We start from the raw sequence: 17,066 nt of genomic DNA, 5'->3' as shown, positions 1-17,066 counted from the left end.
CTAGCCCTTTCTGTTCGCACACTCCATTGTGTGTTGCTGCAAAGTGCCCAGGGTACCTGAGAGCTCACTAACCTACATTTGCGTAACTCAAAATGATTCCAGCAACTGTATGGATTATCCCAGGAGGACATTTAGAAGTTAAATCAAGTTAAAAAAAAAAAAAAAGACACCATGGTCAAGCTGTGGTTGTTCCTGTCAAGTAAATAAACATCTAGAAATGTTAACCCTCCCAACGTTACTGCATTCAAGCAATAGGTGAAAAACTTAAATTCTTCCTAAAACAAAAAAAAAATTAGAGGTACACAAATTTAAATCGTGCTAGTCCTATGCGATTTGCAGCAAGAGTGCATGACGTTCCTACCATGCAGCTCATTGTAGTTTGAAGACAATACCGTTCCCTAAGACCTACAATGCAAGGATCTTACTTCAGTTTAATTCGATTTATGAGTTTCATCTTTGAATTTTAGTACAGCTTCTTACTAACCTTGTCCTATCTGCTAAATAATTATAAGAGGGGGCTGTTCCGACACAAGAAAAAGTTCTGATCCTCTACTAAAATAGCCACCTCCACACAGACACCTTGCAGAACAAGACATGTAATGGGGAAAAGTATCAGCTACATGCAGGCAATCCTATCCTGGTAGCTAGTTCTCTGTTTGGGTCTTTTTGGGACAATTCCCAAAATTACCACTTTTTGCCTAGAATTGGAACTGATTATGTGTTTGCAGAAGGTATTAGAATAACCTGTTTTTGTTTCCACAGTAGGAAACTGCAACACATTTTGCAATTTCTACAGTTGGTATGGAAGATAATCTTGAAACACAACAATGACAATTAAGCAAAGCAGATTATGCATATCAACAATTTTAGATTGTTGCTTTGACAGTGGTGTGTGGTTGTCCTGAAATGCAATAGTCACATCACGTGTGAATAGAGCAATGGGGCTTAATAGGTATAGACCATGTGCATTTCTGCATATTTACTCATTCACACCAGTGTGCTGTGGTAATGGGAATGTTACTGAGAAACACATTGGTGCAATGCAACACCATTCATTTTTAATAGTGCACCAACAGGCGATTCCAGAACACTTGCCCCATTTGAGCCTGGTCAGTTAGGAAGTCCAAAGAAGATGGCAGCACCCTACAATGGTATGGAAACAGAAGAGTATAGAGGGCTTTAGTTCTGCTTTAATTTAAAGCTATGAATTCCAGCAGCCTAGGCTGGACTGATGGGGTTTAAAAAAAATATTAAGATATTTTTTAGGAATGGCTACTTTAAACCAACTCAATAACATAATATTCTATATATTTTAGCAAATTGTATATTGTAGCAAATAAAAGTGATTAAAACAATAAATAATATTATGAATTTCAGATATTTAGCAGATCATTGATTTGGTATGTTCTTCAAGTGCTGCCTATTAATTGCATGAAATGAGGGGAGAATATTCTTTATGTCCAATAAGCAGCAAATGCTAAAACCTTATTACAATAACTACACTACTATCAGTACGCAAAATAATATTACTGTGCAGTTTGATTTAGCAAAGGGATTTGGAAAAAAGCTAAAACCCATTCCCCCTTTTTACCTTTAATACCACCTGCCAAATGGATATGAGCTCCAATAGGTTTGCTTTAATACCTTGACCCCTGCCCACCAGCTAATACTCGATTTATTTTCCATCCTGTTGCTGTTTAGTGCCTGATCATAAAGCAACAAAAAAAAAACAGGTACTTTTGATGGTCATAAAGGAGATTGCTACTCCCCCATGACACAGCAATGGGCCAAACAATGCTGTCACAGAGGAATCTTCAGCCCTCTGGAGGATGTGAGTTTAGCAACTTCATTTAGTAAATAGATTAGTGAAGGTCTGCATTAAAGTGAACCTATTATATGTCCTAAAGTGGTAAAGTACAAAATCATATGAAAGGCAAACTAGAGCCAAAATTGTACAATGTGTATCCTCAAAGCAATCTTAATGATTAGCTTAATTTAAAAAAATGACCCTTATATTTATTTACTCAGTTGTGTTAAGATGTGCTTTAAAACAGGAAAAATACATCTGACATGTTACTTTTAATGAGAAACTGAACCCTAAATAAAACTGGGAGCAGGCAGCTCTTTATTGCAGAAGGTAAAGGTTATGTCTCTTTTGCAATAAAACAAACTTACATGCCAGTTCACAATCTTTGGTTCAATGCACACTGAGCTACATGTGCAAACTCCAAATTCAACACATCCAGAAAAGCAAAGCCCTCTCTGCCAACAGTCCACACCAACAATAAATGCCAATCAGGGATCCAAAGTCTTATTTAGTAGTCAAACAAGAAGATTAGCTTATAAAGGGGGGCAAAAATGCATACTTTTTATAAAAGTGTAAATTTAGATCCAGTGTTATTGGGGTAAAAAATACATTTTTTTAACAAATATGCAACGAAAAAACAAAAATAATTCTCCCCAGCCCCCTCTAGTTGGGCGTACCACCCAGCACTTTTCAATAACCACCCAGTTGTGAAAAATTGGGTTACAATACAGGTGGAGGTAGAAAGCTGACATATATAAATATGTGGGTTATTAGATTCCTGTGGCAGCAACAACAGAAAACCTTAAATTTGTCATGTTTTGCCCTGCTTATTTCTTGACCACCCACCTACAGCTTCATCCAACCCAATTTAAAAAATCTCTGGGGGGAAAACTAATATTTAATGAAAACTGCATATAAAGTATTGGACTAAGTCTCAGTCCCCAACTGTACTGGGAGATTCTGTTTACAATACATGAACCTGATCTAGATTTGCCTAATTAAATCATTATTAAAATATACATTACTCACAACATACAATTAAGTGTTTAAACAGTAGGCAATTAGCACAAATTATTAAATATTACAACGGCTGATTTTTATTTTGTTTTTATATTTGAAGATCATTGCTTGTGTCTATTACAATTCAACAACAAAATCTCACTTGCATTTTACTCTGCATACAACCATTTTATAGAAGTTCCTGCTTAAAAATGTAAATGTATCCTCTTTACAGCCATGGCAACGAGTCCCAGAACCCCTGCACCAGTGCTCCTTTACATCTTTTACAGAAGGACAGACAGGTAGACCCATGGAATGTAGCATCCTCTAGTATTGTAATCAGGTCGGCAGCACAGAATCTTTGTACCCTAAGGTGAAACTCAAACTGAGGTTCCTCCTGAAGGTTTTGATCCTGAATGATTGAAGTGAGGATGGGAGAAAGACCTGAATATGGGTCAACAAACAAACCCTTTCCCATAAGTCCATGCTAGGTTCTAAAAAGTAACCGAGCTGCTCAATGACTGATGGGACAAATGTGGAGACGGGATCAACCACATTTATAGCTCCAACATGGACATTCTTACAAAAGCTGCAAAGGAGGAAGGTAAACCAAGACACAATGAAGCCTGGCTGAAGGTCTGAGCTACTAATAAAGTTTACATGACGAGTCATTTATTATTTTTATCATGCCCACCATCTGCTCCTTTAAAAGAGCCCCTACAACCCATCTTTTCAAACTTGCCGACTCATCTTCTGTCTCTTAAACCCTCACTACTCACCCACCACTCCATATCCCCCAACCTCTTAGATTGTAAGCTCTTCTGGGCACAGTCCTCACCTCCTCCTCTTCCACCTGTGTCACTGTCTGTGTCTGTCATTTGTAACCCCTATTTAATGTACAGCGCTGCATATTATGTTGGTGCTTTATAATATATATTATGCTGAAGAATAAAGTAAAGCAGCCAAACCCTTTCCACCAACATTGTATACTTTGCATAACAAAGTGCCAAGTTTGCAGCTGCCTGACTTTCATAGACTAATGCCAAGGCGCTGCCAGCCAAGGTCAGCATGGAACTGCTAATAATATATGGAATGCCCAGTCTTTACCATCATGAAAACAGTGTTCCTCAACCAAGGTTCCATGAAACTCCAGGGTTCCTCCAGAGGTTACAGGGGTCTTTAACCTCCCTGGCGGTATGAATACTAGGTATTTTTAAATGTAAAAGCAGTATTTTAGATTTCCTACCTGGTCCGGCCTACCAGCCTAACGGCCCCACCCTCCAGCCACACATTAGCGAGCAGATGCTAGGCGAGCATCTGCTTGCCCTAGCCTCGCCTTCTCAACATTCACATGCCGGGGATGCAGATGCTAGCCGGGCATCGCCAGGTTACACAGATGCCCAGCATTGCCAGGGGAAGCCACTGGACTGTAGTAATCAGGTAGGAGTTTTAAACTCCCTGGCAATTCCACTTACCAATTACCGCTCGAGAAATTAATAAGCAATTTGTGCTCCTTATGTCACTTTTTCATCTTTTTGGTTATCTGTAAGGGTGACATTCTTACCAATGGCCAGCAATGTAAGAGGCGTTCTTCCCACTGACCATCACACTAATATACTGTGAGCTGTGAATATAGTAATAATAGCAGAGGTTATTTCGAGGATGGAAGTTATTTCGAGGGTTCACCCATGTTAAAAAGGTAATGAGAAAGACTGTCTAAAAGATTTAAATTTTTGGAACAGACGTAAGCTTGTGAAAGCTTTGGGTAGGTCCCACTGACGCTCCAACTTTTTATGTACTGTAAATGTATTCTGTATCGCTTGCCAAGACTGTAGGCCTGAATACCCCAATACGTATCTGGCATTCAGCTAGTTAAAATCAATGTACACAGTAAAATGAGAGTCAGATTTCCCTCAGCTCAGAGGAGGTCATTAATCTTATCAGATTTTCCAAAAAAATCAAGACAACACTGACACACAAATTTGATTTCCTATGGCACAGTTATCTTTTCTTTTGCCATTATTCTGAATGATGTTATAAACTTTAACCAGCCACAATGGGATGTTATGAGACCACAGTAAATATTAACAAAGCCAAAGCATCACAAAGAAGCAATGCTTTTGTGAGTAAGCCAAACAAGTTTTTGGGGTAAAGTCAACATAATGAAAGCTAAAGCAAATCACTTTAGCTGGCTTTATTGTTTACATAGGGAGATACAGAGATAACCACGCTTACATGTTATGGACAATCCTAGCTTTAATCATGGCCATAGCTGGAGTGTTTATTCTACTAAAATTTTATTTTTTCTCTTAATGTATCAAATGCTAATACATTAAAATGTTTTTCTTTGTTCACATACCTGATTCTAGACCCATTGGCATTATTACCAGATTTCTGCAATGCAGGCAGAATATGGCTTGTTGGAGGACCTGGAAAAGTGCTAAATAAATAAATATATATATATATATATATATATATATATATATATATATATATATATATATATATATAATATACACCCATCTACAACTTCTTTCCACCCAGCTTTTTTTTTGGTAGAATACAGATATATAATTTATTGATTTGCCATCACTGTCTGCATTCATGTTTGATGAGGCAGCATTCACAAATGTCAGAAACAGGTCAGCCCTTGCTGCAGCTCCCACCTTGCATCTGACTATGAAGTTATAATGGTTAGGATTTTTTAAAGAAAAAAAAAACACTTGTTTAATGTTAGGAATGTATAGGTATGAAGGTCCACCCTAAAGTCAACAAAAAATATCAATTGACAGTCCTATATTTCTGTTTTGTTGGGCTTTCCTTGCACACATACAATAAATGCAGCACAGCAAATTCTTAACACTCCATGAGCATAAAATCCCCCTCTTCATATCAAATCTTCTGAATGATTTTCATGCCAATGTTTTGTAAAAGACACCAGTGTCAAATATTGGTATCGCCTTCATTTTTACAAAATGTACATTGCCCCCTCCTACACAATAGGCATCCCCAGAAGACAGGGCAATTTATAAGGCCCTAACGCCATTACAGTGATTTTGTCAATCCATCATGTAGTCCTGGAATCTGTCAAAAGAGACAGGAGTCTAGCAGCCCTACATATTACAAATGATGCGTCTGCTGAATAATACAATATACTGGGTCACATCTCAACTTTTATTAGAAAAAAAATAGATTACAAAAGCATAACCTCTTTAGTGAAGAAGGGACCTGAGAAGCATTGTGGTTGGCTCACTGGCAAGCCTGGTATCCATTTACACACACAGATGTCCCAACATGGAAGCAAAGAGCAAATGTAGGAGTCTAATTCCAGACTTTTTTAAAAAGAAATATCATTTAGCTTTTGTGACTTTACCCCTTTAAAAGTTAAAATACTTGTGATTATCAGAAACATTAGCCAACATAATATCGCCACGTAAGCTTATAATGCAGTATTCTCTGCACAAATTTGGGTGGGAAGAAGCTGTAGATAGATAGTGACCCCTGTATTGTGACACAACTTTTAAAGAGCCACCCAAAAATAGGCGGGTCCTTAGTGAAATGTGCTGGGTGGTGCACTCTGTTAAATGGGGCTGGGCAGAACACTGTAATGGATACTAATCTATAAAGCAATCATGTCTCATCTACAAAACTAAGAGGTACTTATGGGAATCAGATTTTTCATGTTAAAGCAGAAGACTCTGGTCATGAAAAAAGTCCAGACTGGAAGGCTTCTTTAAAGGGCACATTTTCACATCCTGGCAGAGTCCAAAGGCTAAGTTCACATGTCAAGTGATTCTTGTCCGATAACCACCTCTCAGGGCTAGTATCCGACGAGAATCAGAGGAATGTACAGCGCTCGTCCAAAGTCGTTCATGGGCAGAATGTTGATGTAGGTACAGCGCTCCTTTAGTCGACAATTACTAAATGTGTGTACGTAGCCTAAGAACCAGAATTTGAGCATACATCCACTTAAGCACCACGCATGTCAGGCGTAAAGCCCCATACAGATGCTGGACAATCGCTGGACAAGCTGTCCCCAAAAACAATGCATGTGTCACTGTGTTATATTAAGAAGAAAAAAAAAAAGCCTACAATAAAAAATAAAATTGCTTTGTTTTTTTGGGTGGGGGCTTAAGCGGTACTAAATAGTTGAACTGATTAGAGCATTTGTGAAAAGGCAATTTTGTTGCAAAGAAATGGTGATGTGCCTGAATAGTGTGTTCCTTGGACATGACAACACAATGTATTTTGAGATCAGAATTTCCAAGCACATATTGTCAGCTCTAATATATTTTTGTAGGGTGACCAAGAACACCGCCCAGCCCTCATGTTCCCCACACCCTTTCAAATTCCCATAACCCCTCCTAGTGCACAAAGCAAGGAGCACTAGAAGTTGTAGGATGGCAAAATCAACAGCTTACTTTGGGCAATTGCCAAGCAATTATAACAAAATACTTTCAATGGTAGACCAAAACATTGCTTAAAGGAGAAGTTCACTTTTAGCATTTACATAAAATTGTAATGGAGCCCAGTCATAAAAGTCAAGTAAGATACTACTGCTGACCTTATTTTGGGAATGCCAATTGCCTGGCTCTCATGCGGATGCTAGGGATATCAATCTTTAGATCACGGACTGGAATAAATAAACAAAGATAAAGATTTTTGACATTTCTCCAACTTGCATGCTTGTTACAGGTCTGCAATCAGGGAGTACTGAAGCCAGTTACAACCAACCATTTTCAGAAAAGGGTTAGCAATGGCAGCCCCCATGTCACTAGATGACAGGTGCCAAACACTGCAGAGAAATGACGATGTTATTATCCACCAATATAGTCACTCACGGATAAGGTTACATAGCCATGATACACATACCAATGGAGAGTCCTCTACAAACTCTAGAGATGAAGCAGACATTTCCGAAATTCAGAAGCCAAAAAACACGTCATGCAGTCACCAGATCACATTGTATTACAGCTCAGACAGTAACAATTACATTTGGAAAGGGATAAACATATCAGTGTAGATGTCAGGAATAAGTAAAATGGTTGATACTGCAGCGAACAGGTACTGGGGTCCAGATAAAATCTGCATTGTTAATGAGCAAAAAGTTGTACACCATTTAGACGTTAAGACTACATTTCTAATCTAGTTTTCAATTAAAGTGGAACCATATTTCAATTCTAACATTTACAATCGGGCATGTCAATATTGCAAAAAGAGACAAGTAATGTCCCTTCTGCAACAATCCTCCTACCTGCTTGATTGCTCCAGGCCAAAAAAAGCCACCCGGCCCTGCTTCTTTTTGGTACTGTTAAGGTAGCGTTAAAGCCAATAGATTATATACATTTTTTATAAGGCAGTTTATTATAGGGATGGGTGAAAATGGAAACACTGATGCAACCAAAATGTGGCTTTCCTTTGCCAATTAGAATGTGTCAGGGTTTAGCTTTATTCACTGCTGGCTGTACCTAACGAGTCCCCTGCACTTTTGACTACAATTCTTGTTTGAGAATGATCTTTAGCTACTAAAGGAATCCAGTCACTGGCTTTACCATTGATAAGCAGAAATATCCTTGACACATTTCTTGGGCCAACCATAAAATAAATGGCATTGCTGGCCACTCTGAGGTTCTAAGCATAATTTAGGTTTCCATTAAATACGAAAATTCAAACAGGTCATTACTGCACAAAGGAACAAGAAATATCTAATTTGTAAAAAGAACATGCTGGCCCTCATCTGTCATAATAAACTCCAAGCTGTGCACAACATCCCGTATTCCCCTGCAGATGCCAGGACTGAATCAACCTGCCGGGCCAACCATGGTGGACGAAGACCCAACTACGAGTTGATCGGGGGAAGATGGTGATGATTGCACCGTACCAAGTAAAGGTTATTTTATTGCAGAAGGGAGATCTCGTCCTTACCAGATTGCTTTTTTAAAAATTTTCGGTTTAGTTTCGCTTTAAGTTTAAGTAGGCATACAGTTCTTGTATAATATTCTTAACTTTATTTACTGTATTTATATAGTGCCAATATATTAGGCAGCGCTGTACAAAGTTCATAGTCATGTCACTAGCTGTCCCTCAAAGGGGTTCACAATCTAATGTCCCTACCATAGTCATATGTCATTTCCACAGTCTAAGGTCAATTTAGGAAGACAATTTACCTAAACGCATGATTTTGGAATGTAGGAGGAAACCCGCGTACCCGGGGGAGACCCACACAAACTCCATGCAGTGCCCTGGCTGAGATTGGAACTTGGGACCCCTGATGTGTAAAGGAGTACTACATATTTGTTTAAACCTTTGTGGCCACGAAGAGGTAGAATAGGGGAAAAATGCCCAAAAACGTTTAAAAACAAACAAAAACTCCAATATATATCCTAATCACTATTATGGGGGCATTTAGAGCATTTATAAACATTTTCAAGCGTTTTGGGGCAAATACTACAGCCCATCAAGAAAATGCTCCCATTAGAATGAATGGAAACTCCAAACAGGGACCATTAAAAGGGGAGTTTAAATGGTCAGGAAACTGTCTGCAGACGTAGCCTAACAGAGAAATGTATAAATATAATATAAATACAGACACTGCCATTGTTTATTCAAAATAAGGCTTATTTCTGGCTTAAACAGGGATCTCAGCAAAACAAGCAGGAAGCATAAACATTAAAATACTCTGCACACTTATTCTAAGTTTGGGACTTGGCGATTACAAAAGCCACCAGATTAGCATGAAAAGAAAAAAAAGAAGTGCTGGAGAAGGAAGTTCAGCTATGTTAGTCTCCACTCATTCTTACTACAAGTTAACAATATAAGTGTTGAAAAGTAGTTGCTCTACCCTCAGACTTCTTTATGTTTTGCACATGAACTGCACACAAAAGGCACAATGTCATCTCAGCCATTATGATAATTTACCTGGGGTTCTTCTTAAACCAATGTGTGCTGTGCTGGCAAGGTTAAAGCAACAAATACCAAGGCATTCTAGGAAAATATTTATGCAAGGGTCCAAAAGAGTCTTGCTGGACCTTTTTAAAATGGGGGAACCCTTAAAATAATTTTCAGGTCTTTAGGGAACCTCTTCTATAATTACTATATCCACAGCTCACAGTACATTAGTGTGGTGGTCAGTGGGAAGAATTCCTCTTACATTGTTGGCCAGTGGGAAGAATGTCACCTCTACAGCCAAAAATATCATTGGCGTCACTTGAACTGACCTGAGAGGCACAAATTACTCATTGCTCAAGGAACCTCCTGCAACCTCTGGAGTAACCCTGGTTTAGATTCTAGAACAATAGAGGAACAAAACTGCATTTTGGGCCACTGATCACCAGGCAATACCATTGCTGTAATGGCACTGGTGACATCATATATTTACAGTTTTATGTCAAGTGGTGGTACTTTAGCTTTCATTTATTTTGGTCTTCAGTTTTACAAAATTCAGGTTGATCGTACCAGTAATACAGTGTCATTGATATTTCCTGCAACCCTAAAAAAAAAAAAGAAAAGCACAGGCAACCTTAGAAAAAATGAAACAAACCAAACGGGACAAGTCTAAAGCTACGTACACAATGCTTGTGTTTGTAATGCTTATCGTCCAATAATCGGCTCAGGGACGAAATCGGACGAGAATCTGCCGTGTGTACAGTGCCCTTCGTCCATCGTCTGAACGACTGTCGAAGAACGATCGTAATGCAAGGAAAGAGGGAGCGCACGTAGCAGGGTGCCACTTCATCGTTCTGCCCCTCCCCTCTCCAAAGAGTAGAACGGTGCTGTATGTACAGCACTCATTCTTGCATCGTGCAGTCCTTTGTCGTTGGAAAGATCCTCTCCAACAACAATAACTGCACGTGTACCCAGCTTAAAACGGGCTTGTGAGGGTAAAAACATCTAGTTCATGGTTTACTCAAAAACACACAGCTACCCTATGTCCCATTGTGGTTCTGGTGGCTTTACATTCAAGAACTGTGGTTCCTATGCAAGGCTGCAGCAGTGTTTTTTCAGGCCAGCCTCTTTCTTGTCCAATAACAAGATGCCTTGCATTACAATGAGGGGTGCACAAAATCAAAACTTGTGCAGCCATGAATAAGCGCTGCCTAAACCAAAATAGTATACAGCATAGGGAACTTTTGCATTTTCAAGTTTCCACCAGTTATTATTGTTAAACGTTAATTATAGGGCCAACATAGCGTTGGGGCAGATCTAGAAATGTCTTGAATGTGATGAGGTTATGAGTGGGGAAGTCATTAGTAGGTCATTGGGGGATAAAATCAAACATTGATAAAATGTCTATTAATAGAGAATGAGCTGACCAAAAGGGAGCAAATAAGGTCATTGGAAATGCTTATATATAATTTAAAGCCCATTTAGATCAACCCTGTCCATAGAGTGGCAATGATACTGCGTTATTTCACTGCAGAATAAACGGCATGATCAGCCAGTAAAAGAAAGTGGGAAAAAATTTGACGTATATATTGGCAGGATGGGCTACTAATAAATCTAGATTATAAATAAGATTCAGAAAAAAACAAAACTATTGTTGATGTTCTTGACAGACTGATACATAACATTTTTACTTTGTCCATAGTTCAAGCCACCATTGATGCACTTTCCAGTTCCTTAATAAAACTTCTCAAACGTGCTACAAAACTTCTGTACCAAACAATCCATAACAATTTAGGTGCATTAAAGCACCCCAACATTCTATAGAAAAGTTACTACCTAGAAGGTGTTAGGCGTACCTGTAAACCGAAGCAGGACCTTACAATAGCTCCCCATATGTTGACCTTGCCATGACTCAAACCTTCACCTACTACAGAGGAGGTGCTGTACTGCAAGCTCTCTCTCTTCTCCTCTCTTTCAATACAAACTGGCTTATGTGAAGTGGTCAGCGCCTTGTGCCCATGGGAAAGACAGGCAGCACTACAGCTGAAGGCAGGCCTACAATAAAACCTAAACATCCCACAGGCTTCACACCCGTGCAAGCATAGTAAGCCATTATTAAATTACTTTGGTGAAGAAAGAACCACTAGCATGCCCATGGTATTAATTTCACAGACCTTCTAGAAAAGCTGTCAGTGGCATCAGGTCTGCAATGTGCATTGTCTCCATGTTAACAGCTGAGCAGATTATTTCCAAAATCTACGCCTATAACATGCATTGTCTGCAATATAAAAAGCGAACCCAATTCACTGAAAGCAGATTATGAGCAATTTTTTTTTAATGAATTTTGCTTTGCTTGTCTGCTTTTCCTAAAAAAACAGACTACCTCAGGTCTTTTAGTATTAAGTAATGAGTTATTTGTGAAACAAGTACCATGACAGCGACAAGCTCTGGTGGCCTGGGAGAAGCAACATGTAAGTTGCTGCACATCTTTGCACATAAACTGGTCATAGAAGTAACCGAATTTAGGGGGGATTCACAGGAAGGGCCCTTTCAGACTTTTCAAAAAAAAAAAAAAAAAAAGCTGCATGGTTGGACGCTCACAATCACCCCTATTCTACCACAATTCCTTTGTTTAGTGTCAGCTGCAACGTTGGACAACCACTTTGTTGTGCGGTCCAAAGTGAGGTGTAGTTGTCCCTCTAGAATGGGAAAAGCAACTTGTTGCTTTCACAAACGGCAATGCGATCCACCGCAGCCGTATGCACAAAATGGTTCACAAATGCTACCATTCATCCAAGATATCAAAAGCTGCCTCCCTAAGCTGAATCTGATAGTAATGGGCAGCACAGGGCCTCAGTGATTAGCACCCTGGCCTTTGCAGCGCTGGGTCCCAGGTTCCAATCTTGGCCAGGACATTATCTGCATGGAGTTTGCAGGTTCTCCCCATGTTTGTATGGGTTTCCTCTGGATACTCCAGTTTTCTTCGACATCCCAAAAACATGCAGTTAGGTTAATTGGCTTCCCTCTAAAACTGACTTTAAACTGTGGTAATGACATATGGTAGGGACATTAGATTGTGACCCCCTTTGAGGGACAGTTAGTGACATGACTATGGAATTTGTACTACGTAATATTTTGATGCTATATAAATACTGTGTAATTTTAATCTTTTGCTAATCACCCAGCAATGAAGATGAAACGACAAGTGGCCAGTGAGGGCATTTATTTTGCTAGACAGAGTGCCCATCCAGAGTATACAAACCCAGAACTCTGCTTTGCCATATTTAAGGGCTGCCACCCACCTACAATTTCTTCCTACCTGGCTTAAAAAAATGCCCAGGTTGAGCACTGAGTGCATTGATACTTTATAGCGCCATGAGAACATATTTTGCACAAATTAACCACATAGGAGGAAAATTGCCTTGTGACGCTGTTGTGCAAAGTTACTGGTGTGTACAAACCATAGGCAACACCTGTCATGGCAGAATCATGGAGGTGGCTATTGCTGGCCTTTCACTTTGTAGATGTTAATTTTTGGGTTTTACGCTAAAACTTTGGCTTCAATGCTTCCTGAGCTGCCAACCTCTAAGTAATAAGATAAGGAATCTTGGGACTCATCTGTCAACAAATTCATAGTGTGCATGTCCCGGGTCTGTGACTATTCAAGTATAAATAAGCCAGGCAGCAAAAAGAAAAGCAATCGCAGCCTATACTTCACTCAAGACAGGGGACCCTTGCAGCTCCAATGCCTGGCCATACAGTTTTTGCCCAACAGCAATGTGCACGTGTCGTGGCTTGGTGCATGTCCTGACTGGGCAGCACTAACACAATAGTTGCATGGAAAAGCGATATAGCAATGAAGAGCGATAAATCATTTGAGAGAAATGTGTCTATTGCATACACTGCATTACATACACTACACTGCATCTAATGCATTACACTGCTGCTTTCTAGGGTAACAACTCTGCATAGACTCATACCAAGGAAGCATTGTCACCCTAGGAGCAGAAGTTTCAGAAGAAGCCAACATTGCCAAGATCAGGAAGAGCAAGCTACTATTTGACACTTTTTGGAGGTAAACCTAAAGATAATAATCTGTGCGGATTCTGGCCCCTCAAGGAGTTGCACAGCCCTGGAATACACAAGGAAACTGGCAAAATATAGCGGAACTATAGTTCTGCAATAATAACTGCCAGCCGGCCAGTTCTTTGCTGAAGAAGGGCCAGGCTAAGTCTCTTCTACAATAAAACACTTACCTGCCTGTTTGCAATTATTTTCTAAACTCTGTGCTTGGACACTTGCATCCTTGCCTGGTCCTCTTCTGGGCTTGGGATCATGGATGGAATTACGCACATACACATGGGAGTTCAGTCCTACCTGCCAGTATCATACATTGAGCTGCACATGCGCAGCTCAGTGTATAGAGAAGATGGCAAACAAGCAAGAATTTTGTTTTTGCAGAAGGGACAGCCAATTCCCCAATTGCAATAAAACAAACTTTCCTGCCTGTTTATACAATATTTAAACAAATAAACTGCACACTTGCATTTTTATAACATCTAGTTTATTTCTGCTTTAAAGTGTACATGAATCTTTAAGCAGTACCCACCAGTGAATGCTTTGGGGTGTCACAAGCCAATTACCTCATTAAGAAAGATAAAGACTTTTAGGTACTGGTGATCAGCTTACATTGTATAAGGGGGTTCTCTCTGTGACCCCTGACAACCCCAAAGGGCTACTGGTAACATCCAATGAATGCAATGCCACAAAAGATGTCAGAGACTGCAGGCATGCAACAGGAGATGGTCAGGGATGCTCATTTACAAATCATTGTGCAAAAAATACTGCAAACTTTAAGACTGCTGAGACCATTGGTGCACCTGATGAAATAATACATGGACTGCTAGCTGCTGGAGCCCAAGGGCCACACCAGGGGTTTAAAAATCACCCGGGCCATGCAAAGAGACAATCATATAGGTCTCTGCAATGCAACCCAGCATCTTTAAAGGGGCCTATTTGTCTGGGGTGGCTGGGATGTTCTCCACAAGGCCTCCACCAGCTACCTTCATACAGAATAAATTCATGCTGCCCTCCGCTATCCAGGGGCATCCATCGCCACTTTACAATGGGCACTGCCCAGCTTTTGATGGGTGAGCACATAACAGGTCCCCCTGAATTGGGGCATCAGTTGCCAATCATTCAACATTAAAAGAAGCAGAGGAGGGGCAATATTGAATTTATTGGCCAATATCACACAGGTGTGTCCCCCCTCCGCCCCAACACATGGCGTGGCAGTACTCATTCAGCACTTGGTACTGCAATCTGCCATTTTTAAAGGGCCCCCTCCTCCCTGCACTGTACACAACAGGGCCTCCTTCTGCTTCCATCATCAATATTAATGAATTAATACAAGCAACCTTCACACAGGCAGAGCCCTTTACAGACTGGGGCCCCTAGGGGCCACATGGTACCCCTACTTTAAGAACAACCCCTCCCCCCACCCAGCTGAGAATGACATGTCAGCCCCGGGTAATGGAATAAAGCCCACTCTTACCGGCTCACAGGCTGTCACAGAGGTGGAAGGGATGAATTGCAGGAAACAGGGCCGATGGGGGAGACAGAAGAGGGGGAGAGCAGCTGCTAACGCCTCATTAAAAATTGGTAATTACAAATAAATAAATAAAAATAGATATACAAGGGGGAGAGAGCCTGGGAGAGAGAGAGAAATGGAGGGGGGAGGAGGCTATAAGGCGGGGACGCGCTGCGCGCACACCAACCCAGGGTGAGGAGGGGGCAAAAAAGCGGGGGCGCGCACTGGTTATACCAAGCACAGCGGCGCGTACGCACCTCGATCCTGTTCACAGCTGATGAAGCCGGCAAGCCAATCTGCGCTGAGGTAGGTGGGCACTGAAAAGCCTATCGACCTATTAAAAACCGACTGAACGAGGAAGGCTTTAGACGGAGTCGCTGGAAAAGAGGGCGGGGTGAAAAATCTTAACCAATGGGAAAAAGTAAGCTGATAGGCCAATCCGACGAAAGGGAAAATTAGCCAATCTCTGTGACGATAATATAATGGCAAGCCAATTATAGCAGACAAAAAAATGGAGCTGGCCAATCAGTCGGCAGTTAGGAGCCTCCTCATATAACTGTCAGGAGGGGGGTTATGAAGAGATCTAATAATGTGTCAGTGTTAAGTTAGGATCATAAAAATAAACATTCTTCTCGGAGAACAGGCAAAACTTACAGCCAGACCCATTCATACTAACAATATATACAGATATAGTAATATAAAGATTGTATGAAGTATATATAGAGCTCTATATAAAAAACTGTGAATCTGACATTCCCTCAAACAATTCTTGGTGGGAATCTTCCAGGTCCATGTGTTTTATTGGCAGCAATTGATTCCCACCAGGAAATGTTTTAAGAAATGCCAGGTTCACAGTTTTATAAATAGAGCTCATAGTATGATATAAACATAATAATAAACCTAAGTTATTGGTAAATAATCACTTTTGAACTACCGATTCAGGTAGGTGATTATAGCAGGGTGACGTCCCTTCTGTAATACCCCATTGTACTTGCCTCATTGTGCCAGGAAAATGTAAAAAGGCTCAGCTGCTCATGCACAGCTTCAGCTTCGGTTGCCAGGGAAGTTTGGCATTCCCGGCTTCCTTTGCGAGTGCCAAGGATGGATGAACTCTAACGCTGGCCAGCTAATCAAGATGGCTGAAGATCATTACTGGGTAGAGGAAGGAATAAAGATGGCGGCCCTCAGCGAGAGAGTGTGGATAGGTAAAGCAGGGTTTAGTTCTGCTTTAAAGCATCTAGCAGTGGTAAATGCTGCCATGGAGTCTTACTCGTGTTGCAGCAACAGGACTCCCACCCTTAAAAAACAAAAAAGAAACTCCAACAGAGTGTATGCAACCTAATTTGCAATTGCTATGCCAAGATGGCAAGCATCAAATTCCAGGAACCCATAAGGGTGATGGGGCCGAAGGACCAATGAATACACCTTGATTGGTCAAGGTGATTGTTTGATGCATTGACGTGCATTAATTTCCTATGGACCCTAAACCAGCTTGCAAGCAGCAGTGTTGCAAAAACAGTGCATAGCTACTACTGTACATAGATATACAACCATTGGAATCTCATATAAGTTTTAGGATCCATTTACATACGTGATCTGTGTGGGTTTCCTCCCACATCCCAAAAACATGCAGTAAGGTTAATTGGCTTCCCCCCAAATTGACCTTAGACTACATTAAAGACATATGACTATAGTAGGGTCATTGGATTGTGAGCTCCTTTGAGGGACAGTTAGTGACATGACTATCAGCTTTGTAAAGTGCTGCGTAATCTGATGGCGCTATAT

The 17,066-nt window shown here is 40.5% G+C and overlaps 1 protein-coding gene across 12 annotated transcripts in view; it reads right to left on the bottom strand.

Moving 5' to 3' along the window:
* R3HDM1 (R3H domain containing 1) overlaps positions 1 to 15,456 on the bottom strand; it is a 107,760-nt gene extending 92,304 nt beyond the window's left edge. For 7 of the 12 annotated variants that reach the window (XR_011921710.1, XR_011921711.1, XM_072418096.1 and 4 more), the window contains exon 1: positions 15,246 to 15,456. The gene's annotated coding sequence lies outside the window, so the exon portion shown is untranslated. Of the gene's footprint in view, positions 1 to 7,370; positions 7,440 to 15,245 lie in introns of all 12 variants that reach the window. The other 5 variants (XM_072418098.1, XM_072418100.1, XM_072418103.1 and 2 more) reach the window with 2 other exon arrangements.
* Positions 15,457 to 17,066: the final 1,610 nt, after the last annotated feature.

The sequence above is a fragment of the Pyxicephalus adspersus genome, chromosome 7 (genome assembly GCF_032062135.1).
Source record: "Pyxicephalus adspersus chromosome 7, UCB_Pads_2.0, whole genome shotgun sequence".
NCBI classification, from domain to species: domain Eukaryota; kingdom Metazoa; phylum Chordata; class Amphibia; order Anura; family Pyxicephalidae; genus Pyxicephalus; species Pyxicephalus adspersus.
Note: the sequence above shows the minus strand (reverse complement) of the source record. Positions and strands in the feature narration are given on the sequence as shown.